A 14,249-nucleotide genomic window follows, 5' to 3' on the forward strand; every position below is an offset into this window, starting at 1 on the left:
TTTTAATGTGGGTGATATATGAAAGTCTATTGCATACACAATGTTGTGTTTATGTTTCATGCTACATCCATAAAAAAGTTTTTTTTAGATCAGAACGGGACCTCACATATGAGAAATTGGAGGATGTTTCAGAAATTATTTGCAGTAACATTAGTGAGCTGCTGCGGAGTTACAATATTGAAAACAACCCTCACTATCCTTGAATATTAGATGTAAACACATTTATAACTTGGGCAAGTGGTCTTGTGCACTGCCAGTGACCTGGCAAAGAGGGCATGAAAGAGCTGAAATTGAATCGTTAATTTAAAGCCCTTCGGAACAGGGGCCCCCAAAATACGTTTGGCCCAGGGCCCCCAAAATCCCTTAAGATGTCTCACCTCCCAAATGGGAAACTTTTTTAAAAGGAGTTTATGCTTCTCTAACAGGAATCGGACCTACTTTAAAAAGCAAAATTGTGACTTTGGGAATACAGTGCAAGAAGCAGGCCGTGGCCCTCCTCCCGTGGCCCTCCTCCCGTGGTCCTCCTCCCATGGCCCTCCTCCTGTGGCCCTGCTCCCGTGGCCCTCCTCCCGTGGTCCTCCTCCTGTGGCCCTCCTCCCGTGGTCCTCCTCCCGAGGTCCTCCTCCTGAGGTCACCTGACAAGATTCACAAAGGGAAAGGTGGACACCGACCACAGCTAGGAAAGGATGACCTTTCCACGCCTGCTCCATCATTTTTACCTATTTCTTTTTCAACTCTGTTGAAAAATCCCTGCCTTGCTCTCTTCTTTTGTTTTGCACACCTGGCTCATGTAGTTCTCCTACTCTAGGAGTAAATCAGTAAGGGAGCCTGCAGCTTATGCTGTTGGACCTTGGCCTCCATGAAACCTGCTTTCCTCTCTTCATCTGCAGAATCTACAAGACCTACCGACAGCTGGTACTCCTGCCCCACAGCATCTTTCTGCTGCACCATCGTGTGACCTGCCCACAGCCCGAGCTACTCCTAGAAGTATTTCTCAATGAGGTTTCCTGAAAGTGCCCATTACATGGAACACCGACCTGCCCAGAATGTCAGTCAGTAAAATGTGCACTGTCTATTCTTTACCTCCAAAATGTATGTCTTTAACTTTTCTTCGAGTGGTCGAAGAGAATAAGAGAGTTTGATCTCTTTTGTGACAATTAATATAGCCTTATAGCCCGCCGTAGCGGGCTATACCGGCTGTTAATGGCCCGCTGCAGCGTTAAAGGCCCGAGCCGAAGGCGAGGGACTTTAACAACAGCAGCGGGACATTAACAGCGGTATAGCCCTGCTACGAAGGGCTATAAGGCTATTAGAACATTCTGCCACTAGAGGGCAGAATGTTCTAACAAAACGAAGCCCTTCAGGGAGCGCGAGGGGATTCAAATCCCCTCCGGCTCCCTGAAGTCTTTGTTCACAGCCAGAGCTGTGAACAAAGACAAACATTGGAATGTTGGAGCTCCGGGCTTATACCAGCCAGTATTAGCCCGGAGCGCTCCATTGTCTTCAATGGAGCTGCCAACGTTCCAATGTTCTAATCAGCCATAAGACACAGAATGTTTTAGAAAGTAGGATATGGTACACTCAGTCACTTTTCACTGGTAAAGATAAAAACAATATTTATTGACCACAGATTAGGGAGACTAGTTGTAGAAAACTAAACACCGGAACATCTCAGAAACATAGAAGCATGACTACAATTTCCCAAGGATCAGAGGAAACAATAATACTTATTTAACTAATTAAATTTTCTGAAATTTAGCCAGACAGATGGTGAAAGATCATGACTGCCCTAGCAAACCTGGGAAGCTTGGTCACCATAAACAGAATAAAAAGCGAACATTTGTAAACAATTTAATAAGTATGAAATTGTAGGCAGATGTCAGTGAGTCACTGCTAGAGGATGCAAAACTTTGTACCAAAATTAAAAAAAAGGGAAGAATCAGCCCTTTTTTAGGTCGAGCCTAGTGGCAGCACATATGCACTGCTCGCTCTGCGAGGCATACTGTATTAGAGTATGCAGTGGAAGCCGCTCCCACTCTCCGCCCATATTTTTCATTGGCATGTGTCATTGTCCTTCCTAAATGCTGGCTTCTGATTCGAAAATAGGCTTGTTAGTCCCGCCGTGCCTCCATTGTTTACCACCTATAAGGACTGGACTTTTTACTTGACTTGTTACAGGGTCTGCATTAAAAGTGGGTGAGCACTATTTTGTTTATTGACAGTATCGGGGACAATAGCAGCTGATTTTCTTATACCCTCTAAATTATATGCTGAGCGCGGCGCCCGATTTAGGGACACCACGCTCAGTTTACATTTTTTGTTTCAAGAAACTTTACGTAGAACGTGGCGCCCGCTTCAGGGACATCGCGCTCTGTTTAATTATTTAGTTTTTGGAGTCCGCCTCAGGGACACCGTGCTCGGTTTCATTTTTAATTTTTTTTAATTTTAATACTGAATGCGGCACCCACATCAGGGACACCACGCTTGGTTTCATATTTAAAAAAAAAAAATCTTTTTTAATGTGCTTGGCACCCGCTTCAGGTACACCGCGCTCTGTTTAATTAAAAAAAAAAAACTTTATTAGTGAGCATGGCGCCCGCTTCACGGACACTGTGCTCTGCAGTACAATAGGTATTGCTTTTGCTAAAATTTTAACTACCGGTATTGTAAATGACTATGCGTTATCATATTATACAAGGCATTGCCATTTGGAATGGCAGTAGCTCAAAAACTCGCAATTGCGAGACCTATTGCATTGTAAATGATTGTTTGTTTCTTATGCCACCTGCAGAGTAGAATGAAATTTGGAAAACTAACAAAACCTGCTTTATTTACAGAATAGAGAAAGGGTAGCTTCAACTAATGATGAAAAATACATGTGTCTGCATTGCCGATAGCCAATTAAACAGCAAAACTGCACAGGGAGGTGCAAGCTTCATATGACAATTCAGAATGGTTGTTGAGCAGCCAGTCAGAATAGTGTGAACATGGTGACCTATTCTGATTGGTTGCACACCAGCAAATCTGAGCTAATTTCTGTGTACAGACCACTTGTTAGACCTGGCATCCTTGGTGTGGTTTTCCCCCTAACATTTTGCTTTCACCCCTCCTGTTTTGCATACTTCTCTTATGCTGGATTTAGAACTCTACAGGCTTTACCAATGCTAGTTAGTGCTAAAGTGCTTGTGCTTTCTCCTTCATGCATGGTAGAATCGGCTTAAACCAAATGGGAATATTTACTTTACTTCTACATCCCAGGTAAAGTGGCACTACCTGTGACCTGGGCCTGAAGGCTAAATCCTATTAGTGGCCTGCAGCCCTGATTATGCCACCCCCTCAAGTAGCACCTCAAAAAAGGCTCAGGTCTTCCATGGCAGCCTGGGTGTGCAGTTTTAAACTGCCATGTTGACATGGTAAAGTAAACATTTTCCTAGTCCAAAACCTTCCTTTTTAGGTCTTGCCTACGTTGCGTGCATTCGCTGCTTAAGAGACCTTTAGCCGTCGTTCAGCTCTTTTTCGAAGCACATACTCGTGCTTGTGACAGCATACACCTTGCGGGAGCGCGCAGGGGCGCGCCACAAGCACGAGTATGTGCTTCCAAAAAGACCAGACTGCGCACGCACCACTTCCGGGCTCACCTCCTGCTCCCCCCCCTCTCTCTCTCACGCCCGCTCCCAGGAAGTACAAGCAGAACTTGGATTCCTCTCCCCCTCGGAACTCGCGCCAATTCGGTTTCCTTGGCTTTGTTCGTGAGGTTTCTCCTTTGTAGTCGGTGCCGAGGTCACAACCCCTGGGGTCTATGCACTGGCAGTTCTGGGCCCGTGATAATTTCTCCGAGCATAGGTCAATCAAACAAAAACATGCAATACTGCCAAACACTTACGCAATTATAGTTTACAAAAACAATCTGTTTATGTGAAACAAGCATTGGCAAAGCCAAAAGGTCTTGCTTTTCAACCTATTGACTTTCAAATGTTTCTCCCCGATGTTATGTGGCTTCAGCAAAAATGAATGCTTTTTACCACTGTGTTAGTGCAGCAACAAAAAGGACAAAAAATGCAAAAATGAACGTGATGACCTGTATTTGCGAGTACACATACAAAATTCTAATGAAGCTATGGCAGTTCAGCATGATGAAATATGCGTGTGCATGCATCACCACAAATTGTGGACACACAGCAAAGTGCAGCCACCATTTTTCTTATTTTTTATGTGGTGTTCCAAAACGTGCAAAGCCAACTGGAGAGGTAAATTCAAAAAAAAATTAAGCCTGCGTGGAAGCACTTTTCAAACAAGCATTGGCATAGCCAATAGGTCTCGTCTTTTGGACCTTATAAGTATTTAGTTATGCAGTAGAATATCCTTGGCGCAACAACATCAACTGTTGCATGGCTAAACACTTACAAGGTCCCAAAGGCGAGACCTATTGGCTATGCCAATGCTTGTTAATATATATATGTCACTCCTAGTGTAGGACCTGGACAGCCCAGAGGGCAGGGTGCAGTGCTTTAAAAAAAGTTAGACATATAATTTTAAGTTTTACATCTCCTGGTTATGGAAAAACTTGTTTTTTACTACTGCAAGGCCTACCTCTTCATAGGATAGCATCGAAGTTACCTGATTACATTTAGTAAGTTGTAGCTTCTGAATGTGAACAGGTAACCTGTTCATGTTTGTTGTCTTTGGAATTGAAATGAAAAATCCTCTCTCATGCTGCAGCCTGATTTTGAATTACAATTTTGAAAATGCCACTATTAGAAAGTTGCCATTTTCCTGCCTTAACTATTTAGTGCCTGCAGCCTTTCACTGGGTCACATGACTGGGTGTAGTTGGCAATTGGGCTTTGTGTATTCCCCCTAGACAGCTGCACACAATAGAAAGCTTTGGTGTGCCTGGAAGGGCCATCACTGGCAGGATGAGATGATAGAGCTGGGCACAGCCCTATTTACCCTTGAAAAGGCTGTGTCCTGTCTCCACACAAAAGGCTGCATAACCCCTACATTTTATCTGGAGCCAGGGCAGGGAAGGTGTTGAACTTGATCGTGTCTGCCTGGTCATTCACAGACTTTTTGCCTTTGCTCCTCTATTTTGTTTGGGTGAATTCGTTTTTTCTGGCTTTAGGGCTTTTTGCACTTTACCACTGATAACTAGCGCCTGTGCTCTCTACTTAATACATAGTAACATTGGATTATACCCAATTGACATATTTAATTTACTTGCAAGTCCCTACTAAAGTAGCACTACATGTGCCCAGTGCCTGTAAATTAATTGCTAGTAGTGGGCCTGCACCACTGGTTGTGCCACCCACTTAAGTAGCACTTTAAACATGTCTCAGGCCTGCTCCTGCAGCCAGTGTGTGTCCAGTTTCAACTGCCATCTTGACCTGGCAAAATAAACTTTTCTCCTGGCCGCAACCTTACTTTTTAATCCATCCAAGTCACCCCTAAGAGAGGTTGTTTCTTTTGCATATGTCGCCCTAAGTGGGAAGGGTATGCCCAGACGTAGGTCCTGTGCTCACTACACCACTGTATTCAAGCTAGCCTGGCTGATGAAGGGTGATGCCCTGAAACCGGTCCCAGGATGCTGGTTTCCGGTCCCGGGAGGACCTGGCTTGGTTGTTCGGGCTGGACTGTTCTCATAAGGAACAGGATCAAGACTGATTTGCATATGGCTGGGTCCAAACTGGGGTGGTGTGGTGAGCTAAGAATTATGGATTTTACCCAGATCCTTGTGACTAGGGGTGAATGTTTGCATTGTCCAGCATTCCATCCATCAATTGTTTCTTTTGCATATGCCGCCCTAAGTGGGAAGGACCTGCCCAGACGTGGGTCCCGTGCTCACTACACCACTGGATTTAAGCTAGCCTGGCTGATGAAGGGTGATGCCCTGAAACCTGTCCCCGGATGCTTGTTTCTGGACCATGGAGGACCTGGCTTGGCAGTTTGGGCTTGACTGTTCCCATAAGGAACAGGTTCCAGACTGATTTGCATGTGACTGGGTCCAAACTGGGGTGGTGTGATGAGCAAAAGAATGATGGATTAAACCCAGATCCTTGTGACTGAGGGTGAATGCTTGCATTGTTCAGCATTCCGTCCATCAATTGTTTCTTTTGCACACTTTGAGAAGGTTGGCATTTTCTTGCCTTATCCATTTGGTGCCTGCAGCATTCCTCTGGTCACATGACTGGGTGTAGCTGGCAGTTGGGCTTTGTGTATTCTTCCTAGACAGCCACACACAGTAGGGAGCTTAGCTGTGACTGGATGTGCCACCACTGGCAGGACAGGTGGGAGGAGCTGGGTCGAGCCCCACTTATACTTGAATAGGCTGTGCCCTGTCTCCTCACAGAGGGCTGCATAACACCTGTAGTTAATCTGGAGCCAGGACAGGGATGGCAGGGCACCTGTTTACTTCGGAGGCAAGCCTCTATAAGCTTCCCTCCACTTCAGAGGCACAACTGTGTATACATATTGGACCTCAGACACCATCTCTTCAGTACACTTTTGGGCCAATGGATACGCCGCCAGGATGAAGGCCTTCTGTGCTGATACAAGGACTGCCACTCTGCTGTACTGCTGCTCTAAAGGAACTGCTGCCCTGCTATCCTGGCATGCTGCCCTCTTGCCTTGGGAAGAGGAACTGGACCTGCAACTTCAATTTAAACCCAGGACTCCAGAGTGACCCAAAGGACTAGTCTGCTAGCCTCCTGATCTGAGCCTCAGGGACTCAAAAGTCTCCCCAAACAGCTCATGGACCCAGCTGCAGTAGATTCCTGAACCCCTAAGTGATGCCTCTCAGGTTCTGGACACTTGGTGTTCCTCACAGGCTTTCAAATCAAGCTTTTGTGCTCTTCTTGACTACGAACAGGCCGGTTGGCACCGAGACCATGCCGCTTACATCGAAAATCAATGTGAGCCACCGCCAGCCCGTCTCCTCGCACAGCAGCATCCACTGCTTGCAGGGACCTCCAACATGAAGGGCTAACCCACCCATTCTGTCCTTGACGCCTGACCTGCTCTTCGCGCCATGTCGACAACCCCCTGAGATGCCGACAACCTCCCGCAACGCCCTACTTGACCCTCGCTGTCCTCGCCAACGTGAATGGGACTTGTGGCACAAAACCTGAGAAGGTAAACCTCCAGCGGGACTACGGCCTCAAGTTTTGAATTTGACTTGGTCCAGCACGACCAGATAGCTGTGATTGGCGCTTTGTGCTTTTAGGCACTCTTTTACATTTTATTTTATAAAATGTATAACTCCAGTTTTACATTGTCATTTTGGTCTTGTTTTGCTTATTAAATTTAGCTAAATTTTTTAATCTTTTTATGTTTGGAGTGTTGCACAAATACTTTACACATTGCTGCTAAGGTAAGCCTGACTGCTCTGTGCCAAGCTACCAGAGGGTTGAGCACAGGTTAATTCGGGGTTTGCTTGTGCCTCACCCTGACAAGGATTGTGGTTACTGCCAGAATAAGGTTTCACCTCTCTCAACCGGTAACCCAGTTTCTTTCACTATTCGCAATGGCTCATGGACCACTATTTAGAATGGTTCTATTCACTCTTGCCTGTCTGTTTCAGGATGGGTTGTCCAGCAATCTTGCATGGGTCCTGAAATGGAAGATTGTTTTTGATAGATTTGCATCTGCATACCACAATACCACACACAGAAAACAACTGCTGACTCCTAGACTCTCTCTCTATATAATTAACTATTCTATATCAAAGATGAGTTTCTAGCACTCGTTATAGAGGGAGAGGTGTGGCGTGGCATCCAGAGTGGCTGACTCCAGAGCGCGAGGCTCACGGCTCGATCCCTGGATCTGGCGGCAGTTCAGCTCAGCACCATGTGACTCTGGGCAGTAGCTCACGTAATCTCCCCAACTGCCCTAGCACCTTGAAACCTTAAGGGGTGATATGTTTGTGCTTTACAAATATTTATTTCTCTATCAGAGGCGTGACTATCATCGCTGAAGCAGGTGCAGTGGCTCCGGAGTCCAGATGACTGAGAGGCCCATTTAACCCTGATTATTACGGCATAGTATTACCTAATGGCAGGGCTTTAAATGGGACGGATGACGGTCTCACCGGTGCTGAGCACCAGCAGTTTTTTAATGGGGGCCTAGAAACGGGTCCCTATCGGGTTCTCTTTTGTTCCCTGGCACAGGCGGTCCTTTTTTCCAGACTGCAGTGACATGGATGTGCACGTGCTCACTCTGCTCACTTCTCAGTTGTGGAGAAGTTAGGGCATGAGGTCATGCCAGGTGAGCGTTGTAGGGGAAGGGAAATCCTTTAAAGAGATTCATTTTCTCCCTGGATTTCCCTTCTCTTTTTGAAACTCAGGAGCAGCAACATTGTCATGGTGTCACCAGGGCTTTAACTCGCAGCTTTTTCAATATTATAGTTGCTGCTTATTTATCTTATGCAACTAACAACCATTGACAAAGCCAATAGTCCTAACTTGTTAAAGGTATGATGTTACTTGTTGGATCATATATCTGGATACAATGACAGAAACAGCAAAACACAAGTCGTCAGCACATTATGCTAAGCACAGATTTTTAGCTTACGTGATTTTAAGCCACGCTCTTAATTACACAGTTTTTCATCCCACTTAAAGCCCTCCTTAATGGTGTGTGTGGGGGGGCTTTCCCTTGCTAGCTTTTTAAGGCCCCGGCACTCTTGCCATGGCACCCACCCTCAAACCACCATTACTCCTTGGCAGTGCTTTAAATGGGCCAGTACTCACCGGTACTGATTACCGGCACCTTCGATTTTTTTTTTTGCCATCAGCACCGGCACTTCTCTGTAGCCAGGGAGAGTACCGGTACCATGATCAGCACTGCAGGCGCAGATTAGGTTTTTCTTCCAGTGCAGGGCAGATGCAGCTCTGTTTCCGTGGAGCTTGTAATGAGTTAATCTGTTTTAGTGACATAAACGCATTTGTCGTGTGCTTTGATATGTGCTGCAAATGGTACAGAAATCATTATGTATGATCATGTCTTGCCCTTAGACCCGCCCCTAGCCCCGCCTACTTGCCACACCTCTATTTTAGTGAGTACCTGCACTTATTTTTTCCCATTTAAAGCACGGCTTCCTGGCCCACTTTATTGCCGGGGCCCTGCACACAGAGGTACGGCTCAGCCTCGACGCATACACAGGCCTGCACAGCCCACTTCCCTGGGAGAGGCTCGCGCTGCAGCAGGAAGCTGCAGCGCGAGCAAGCTGCCTCCTTCTCCACAACCCGTCAAGTGCGGCCTAGCAAAAGCTTCTGCGCTGTGCCAACTAATTTGATTATGGCCCCCCGGCTCCCTCAGCCTTTTCTTCTCCGCTGCGGCCATCTGATCAGCGCGTTAGAAGGCTCCTTCCGTTGCCAGGACGTGTCGGGTTTTCAGAAGCATTAATGATAGAAAAGAAATTGGAATGTGAGAGGAATAATCTCCGAGGCGTCCTCGCGGGCCTCTCTCTCCCTTCTCCACCCCGTGGCAGGAGGAGGGTCTGGAATACGAATGATTTTCCTCTAAACCCCCGCTCGGTGTCAATGCCCAGTCTGATTGTCGTTCTCTCATCGCTGCATGGTGGTAAGAGAAACTTTTTCAAGAAGATCTGTAGCAAACCCTAGCAACAAATGCCAAATATACACCAATTACATTCACGCCACTAGGATCTGACCTGAAAAAAAATAGAAGGCTGTGGAAGGCCCGGCCAGCATTATTGCGTTTTATTCTAGGATGTTTATAGGGCTTCATACCCAAAGTGCTCCACTTTGCATCAGTTTCCTCGGCGCCTTTTTTTGGACTTGTGCTTGATAGCTGTTGTTTGTAGTTTGACCTGCAGGAAAGGTGTTGGGTGAGGCGCGTGAGGCTCGAAGGCATGCTCTGAACAGGTAGGTGCCCATGGGGTGGCTTAATCTACCCTGGAAGGTGGCATTCAGTGCTAGCTATGCGGTAGCCACAATTTACAAACAAAGTCTAACATGAGGAGGCTATAGTGGAATCAACATGGGTCGGATTTAGAGTTTGGTGGATGGGTATTTACCCCGTCAGGGTGATGAATAAAGTACTCCTTACCCTAAGGGAGTACGAACCAGAACCTGCCGGATCTTTAGATATCTGCTGGCCCAGCGGACATCCCTTTCATTTACGGTAAACCCCATCGCAACAGTTTGTATAAATGCGTTGGAAGTTTCAAGGACGGCTCCATCAATACGATGGAGCTGTGCAGCAAACTTTTAATGTTTTTTTTTATTTTCCAAAATAAAATCCCAAAGTGGGATTTTCTTATTGAGAGTACAAAACCAATAACCCCCTCACCATAGGTGATCTCTCCCATTTTGAGGGTCATTTTACAGTTTTCACTATCCCTTACTGCCAGGTTTTACCTAGTGGTGATGGACAGTGCAAAGTGGCCATATGCCCGCCCACTCCGTATAGGGTGCGAGGACAAATGGCCATACCTCCGACGGCCCTAACTCTGTTGGAGGTGTATGTTGGCGGCAGAGATTAGTGTCCGCCATCAAGATGCTGAAGGTCGCCTGACTCTAAATGAGGCGGGCAGACCTTCAGTTTGCAAGAGTGGCTACTCCATCACCATGGCGACAGATTACACTCTCTACCAAATTATACATTGGGCCCTAATTCTACAAGACATGGATGGACCAATGGAGTACATTAATATACAGCACATTTAACCCCACTTCAGTATCAGAGGTTATTTAAAAAGCATGAATTTGAGCAGATGATTTTTGCTTTTGGGATTAGTGCTCCCAAAAAGACGCATTGCTGTAACGTGCCTTCGACCTACACCCCCACTAGTTGCAACTTGGGTGAGAGAAATGTGTCAATGGGCAACCGCAGAGGCAGTAAGAATGAGGTACGTTCGAAAAGAAGAAAAACTGGAAGATGGCCTTTGGGCATGATCCGCTATGCTGTCTGACCTGAGAGAACCCTGGGCCCTAGAAGGCAGAGGTACTGCAGATGAATGAGGGGTTCAATGGACCCCGGCGTGCTGACCGTCACATACTGAGTGATGGCTGATGGTTGGAAGCACATGGGACACCCGGGAACTATAGGTGCAGACTACCCTTAAATTACACAGATCTTTACATATAGGTGGAGCTAGGGGAAATATGGGAGTTAATCTGTTAAACATTAGCAGACAGACCCATAGACTGGATGAAGGGGATATGCTTGAACTTGTTAGGGCAGCACCCACTGTAACTGCAATAGATATGGTGCCACGATTTCCATGCTCTACCTAGCGGATTAGATCCGCGCTACCCACAAGAATGGTGGGTGGCTGCGGTGATACTACAATCTGTTTGGTTACTTGTGGGTGGGGGAGGAATGAAAGAGGGCTGGTGGATGTTCCCTTGATTAGCTTCTAACAGCAATGTCTATGTGCTTTCAAATGCCAATTAAGTAATGTAAAAAAACAAAAAAAGCATGGGTTTTACGGCAGATTTAAAGTTAAAATGCACTTTTAAAGGTCGTAGTTTATTGTGCAGATTGTTCTGAAGATGTCTTGCTTTGGTAAAGAAGCTCCTGCCGTAAGCACTAGACACATAGCAGTAAATGGCTGAAGGAAGCCTTTATTAGCAGATGGATGGAGTTATTTCTTATGGGGAAAACAGAATGTCTTCCCTTCAGTTCTATGTCGAATGAGAATTTTTTTTTTATGCAATGTGAGGAAAATCTTAAAATCAAGATGCCATACCCATTTAAACCAATGGAAGTCCCTCATGGCTTCAGAGGCGCGGCTGGTCTCGTCAAAGCCATCACACTGATCTGATTCAGGGTTCTGGCTGCCTGGAACTTGCAAACAATTTTCCTAGCGAGTAGACAAGCAAAAACGGATTTATAGTGATGCGGTATGCGGTGGCGCCTGCTCATGTGTACGTGTGTGTGCGGCAAATGTCAGTTGGAGATGGTGCCACAGGCGGGGGGATAACCCTGAACCCCCAAGGTAGACACAAGGTCTCTGAACGTTTGATACAAGTGGCCTGTGCACACATAATTTATGTCTGCAGAGCGAGTGCTGCGAGTCTAGAGTACAGATATACAGATACACAACAATCACAGTAATCCAATGTTGCACTTGTTCTTTGTTTAATGCAGATCAGATGCCCAGCCAACACGTGTTTCGTCAGGGTATTGGACCCACGACTTCTTCAGGGCTAGAGAATGTTCAATGGCATAGTGTCAAACACTGTTAGATTCAGCATGAAGCTGTAAATCAAGGGCGAACACTGTGGCTCAAGTGCAACCATTCACCCGAGGTGATGTATACAAGAAAAACATTAAACATCACGGAAAAGTGTGTGGAATAGGTTCAAAAAATGATTAACCGATCAGCAGCCAATGCAATGCAAATATGTAGTAAAAACATAGACCGCCGTGTATAGAACAATAGTTATAGATTCTTAATACATGACCAATCATGATGGTGGTATACATGATGACACTGGGTATATGAGCGAATTAAGTAGAACAACATTAAAATAAAGTGCCAAATGAAAGCAAGACAGGTGATGGTCAATGAACAGAAGGAAAGTAGAACGAAAGGGGAGAGGGGGTAACCGAGTTTGTCTACATGTGCTAAAGAGAAATGCTCTCTGATCACAGGGAACAATAATACGCTTACCTATTGGACAGAAGGGCTGAGTGGAGATCTATCTGTAATACCACCCCACGTATTGATGTCCATCCTTTGGAGATACTCACCCACTGCAGCCGGGACGGAAGTACAACCGGCGGAGAGGTGAGCCTCCACACTCTTACATACTCACCCCCATATTAGGACATTCAAATTTGATTTTAGCTGGGTTGATCACTTACTGGGATTTTAACGCTTCTTCAATTACAGATAATCTCCACTCAGCCCATCTGTCCAATAGGTACGCGTATTATTGTTCCCTGTGATCAGAGAGCATTTCTCTTTAGCACATGTAGACACACTCGGTTACCCCCTCTCCCCTTTCCTTCTACTTTCCTTCTGTTCATTGACCATCTCCTGTCCTGCTTTCACTTGGCACTTTATTTTAATGTTGTTCCACTTTATTCGCTCGTATACCCAGTGTCATCATGTATACCACCATCACGATTGGTCATGTATTAAGAATCTGTAACTATTGTTCTATACACGGCGGTCTATGTTTTTACTACATATTTGTGTTGCATTGGCTGTTGACCGGTTAATCATTTTTTGAACCTATTCCACACACTCCACGGGTCCTTCAATGATCCACAGATGTCACGTTTGCTCTTTTCCGTGATGTCCAATGTTTTTCTTGTATATGTCACCTCGGGTGTATGGTTGCACTTGAGTCACAGTGTTCCCCCTTGATTTACAGCTTTATACAGTATGTAACAGTGTTTGACACTATGCCATTGTACATCCTCTAGCCCTGAAGAAGTCGTGGGTCCAATACCCTGATGAAACACGTGTTGGCTGGGCATCTGATCTCCATTAAACAAAGAACAAACGCAACATTGGATTACTGTGATTGTTGTGTATCTGTGTGTCTATTCTCTAGACTCACAGCACTCGCTCTGCAGACATAAATTACGTGTGCACAGGCCACTTGTATTAAACTTTCCTAGCGATCAATCCCCAAGCATAGTCTAACATAGAGTTAACTAGAGCGCCTACAGAAGTAACTTAAACACGGCTGTCTTCAGAGATGTCTATTAACTTATAATAATCAATTTTTGCCACGTGACTTTTTAACACACTATCACACTTTTCAAGTACTGTAGGTGTTAGTATTACCCAATTTGATTCTAATCAAATTAAACGATTCTTGACGGATGGAAAGCGGAGTCAGTCTTGCTGAGATCCCGATTAGTGACCTGCACATCAACATTTATCTCAGCTATATGATAATTGTTTCTCTTGCTACCACCATCTTATTAAGGAATTCGTTCAATGCGAACCGAGAATTATTGGCTTTTTTTCTCCCAAACAAGTTTTGTCTGAATAAAGGTTGCGGGAAACCTATCCGAAGTGGTTTACTTAGCGCTGCTGTTGGGCTTGATAGCATCAATTCTGCTGTACAGCCATTAACTTGCAGCCACTGGTTAAGCTTTGAAATCTTGATATTTGTCAAGGTAACTAGCAGGCTGTCATACTAGGGGGTGCTATACGGCCATACTGCAGGTTGAGTATCGTCAGGCTGAAACTGATAGAATAAACCCACCGATGCATGCTACTGAGTGAAGAATGCAGAGATGTTAACTGGACAGGCTGAGATGGAA

At 45.6% G+C, this 14,249-nt stretch overlaps 1 protein-coding gene across 8 annotated transcripts in view; it reads left to right on the forward strand.

Moving 5' to 3' along the window:
- Positions 1 to 14,249, forward strand: part of LINGO1 (leucine rich repeat and Ig domain containing 1) — a 3,568,664-nt gene that overhangs the window by 255,723 nt on the left and 3,298,692 nt on the right. The window lies entirely within an intron of this gene.

Source organism: Triturus cristatus, chromosome 3_1 (genome assembly GCF_964204655.1).
Source record: "Triturus cristatus chromosome 3_1, aTriCri1.1, whole genome shotgun sequence".
NCBI lineage: Eukaryota > Metazoa > Chordata > Amphibia > Caudata > Salamandridae > Triturus > Triturus cristatus.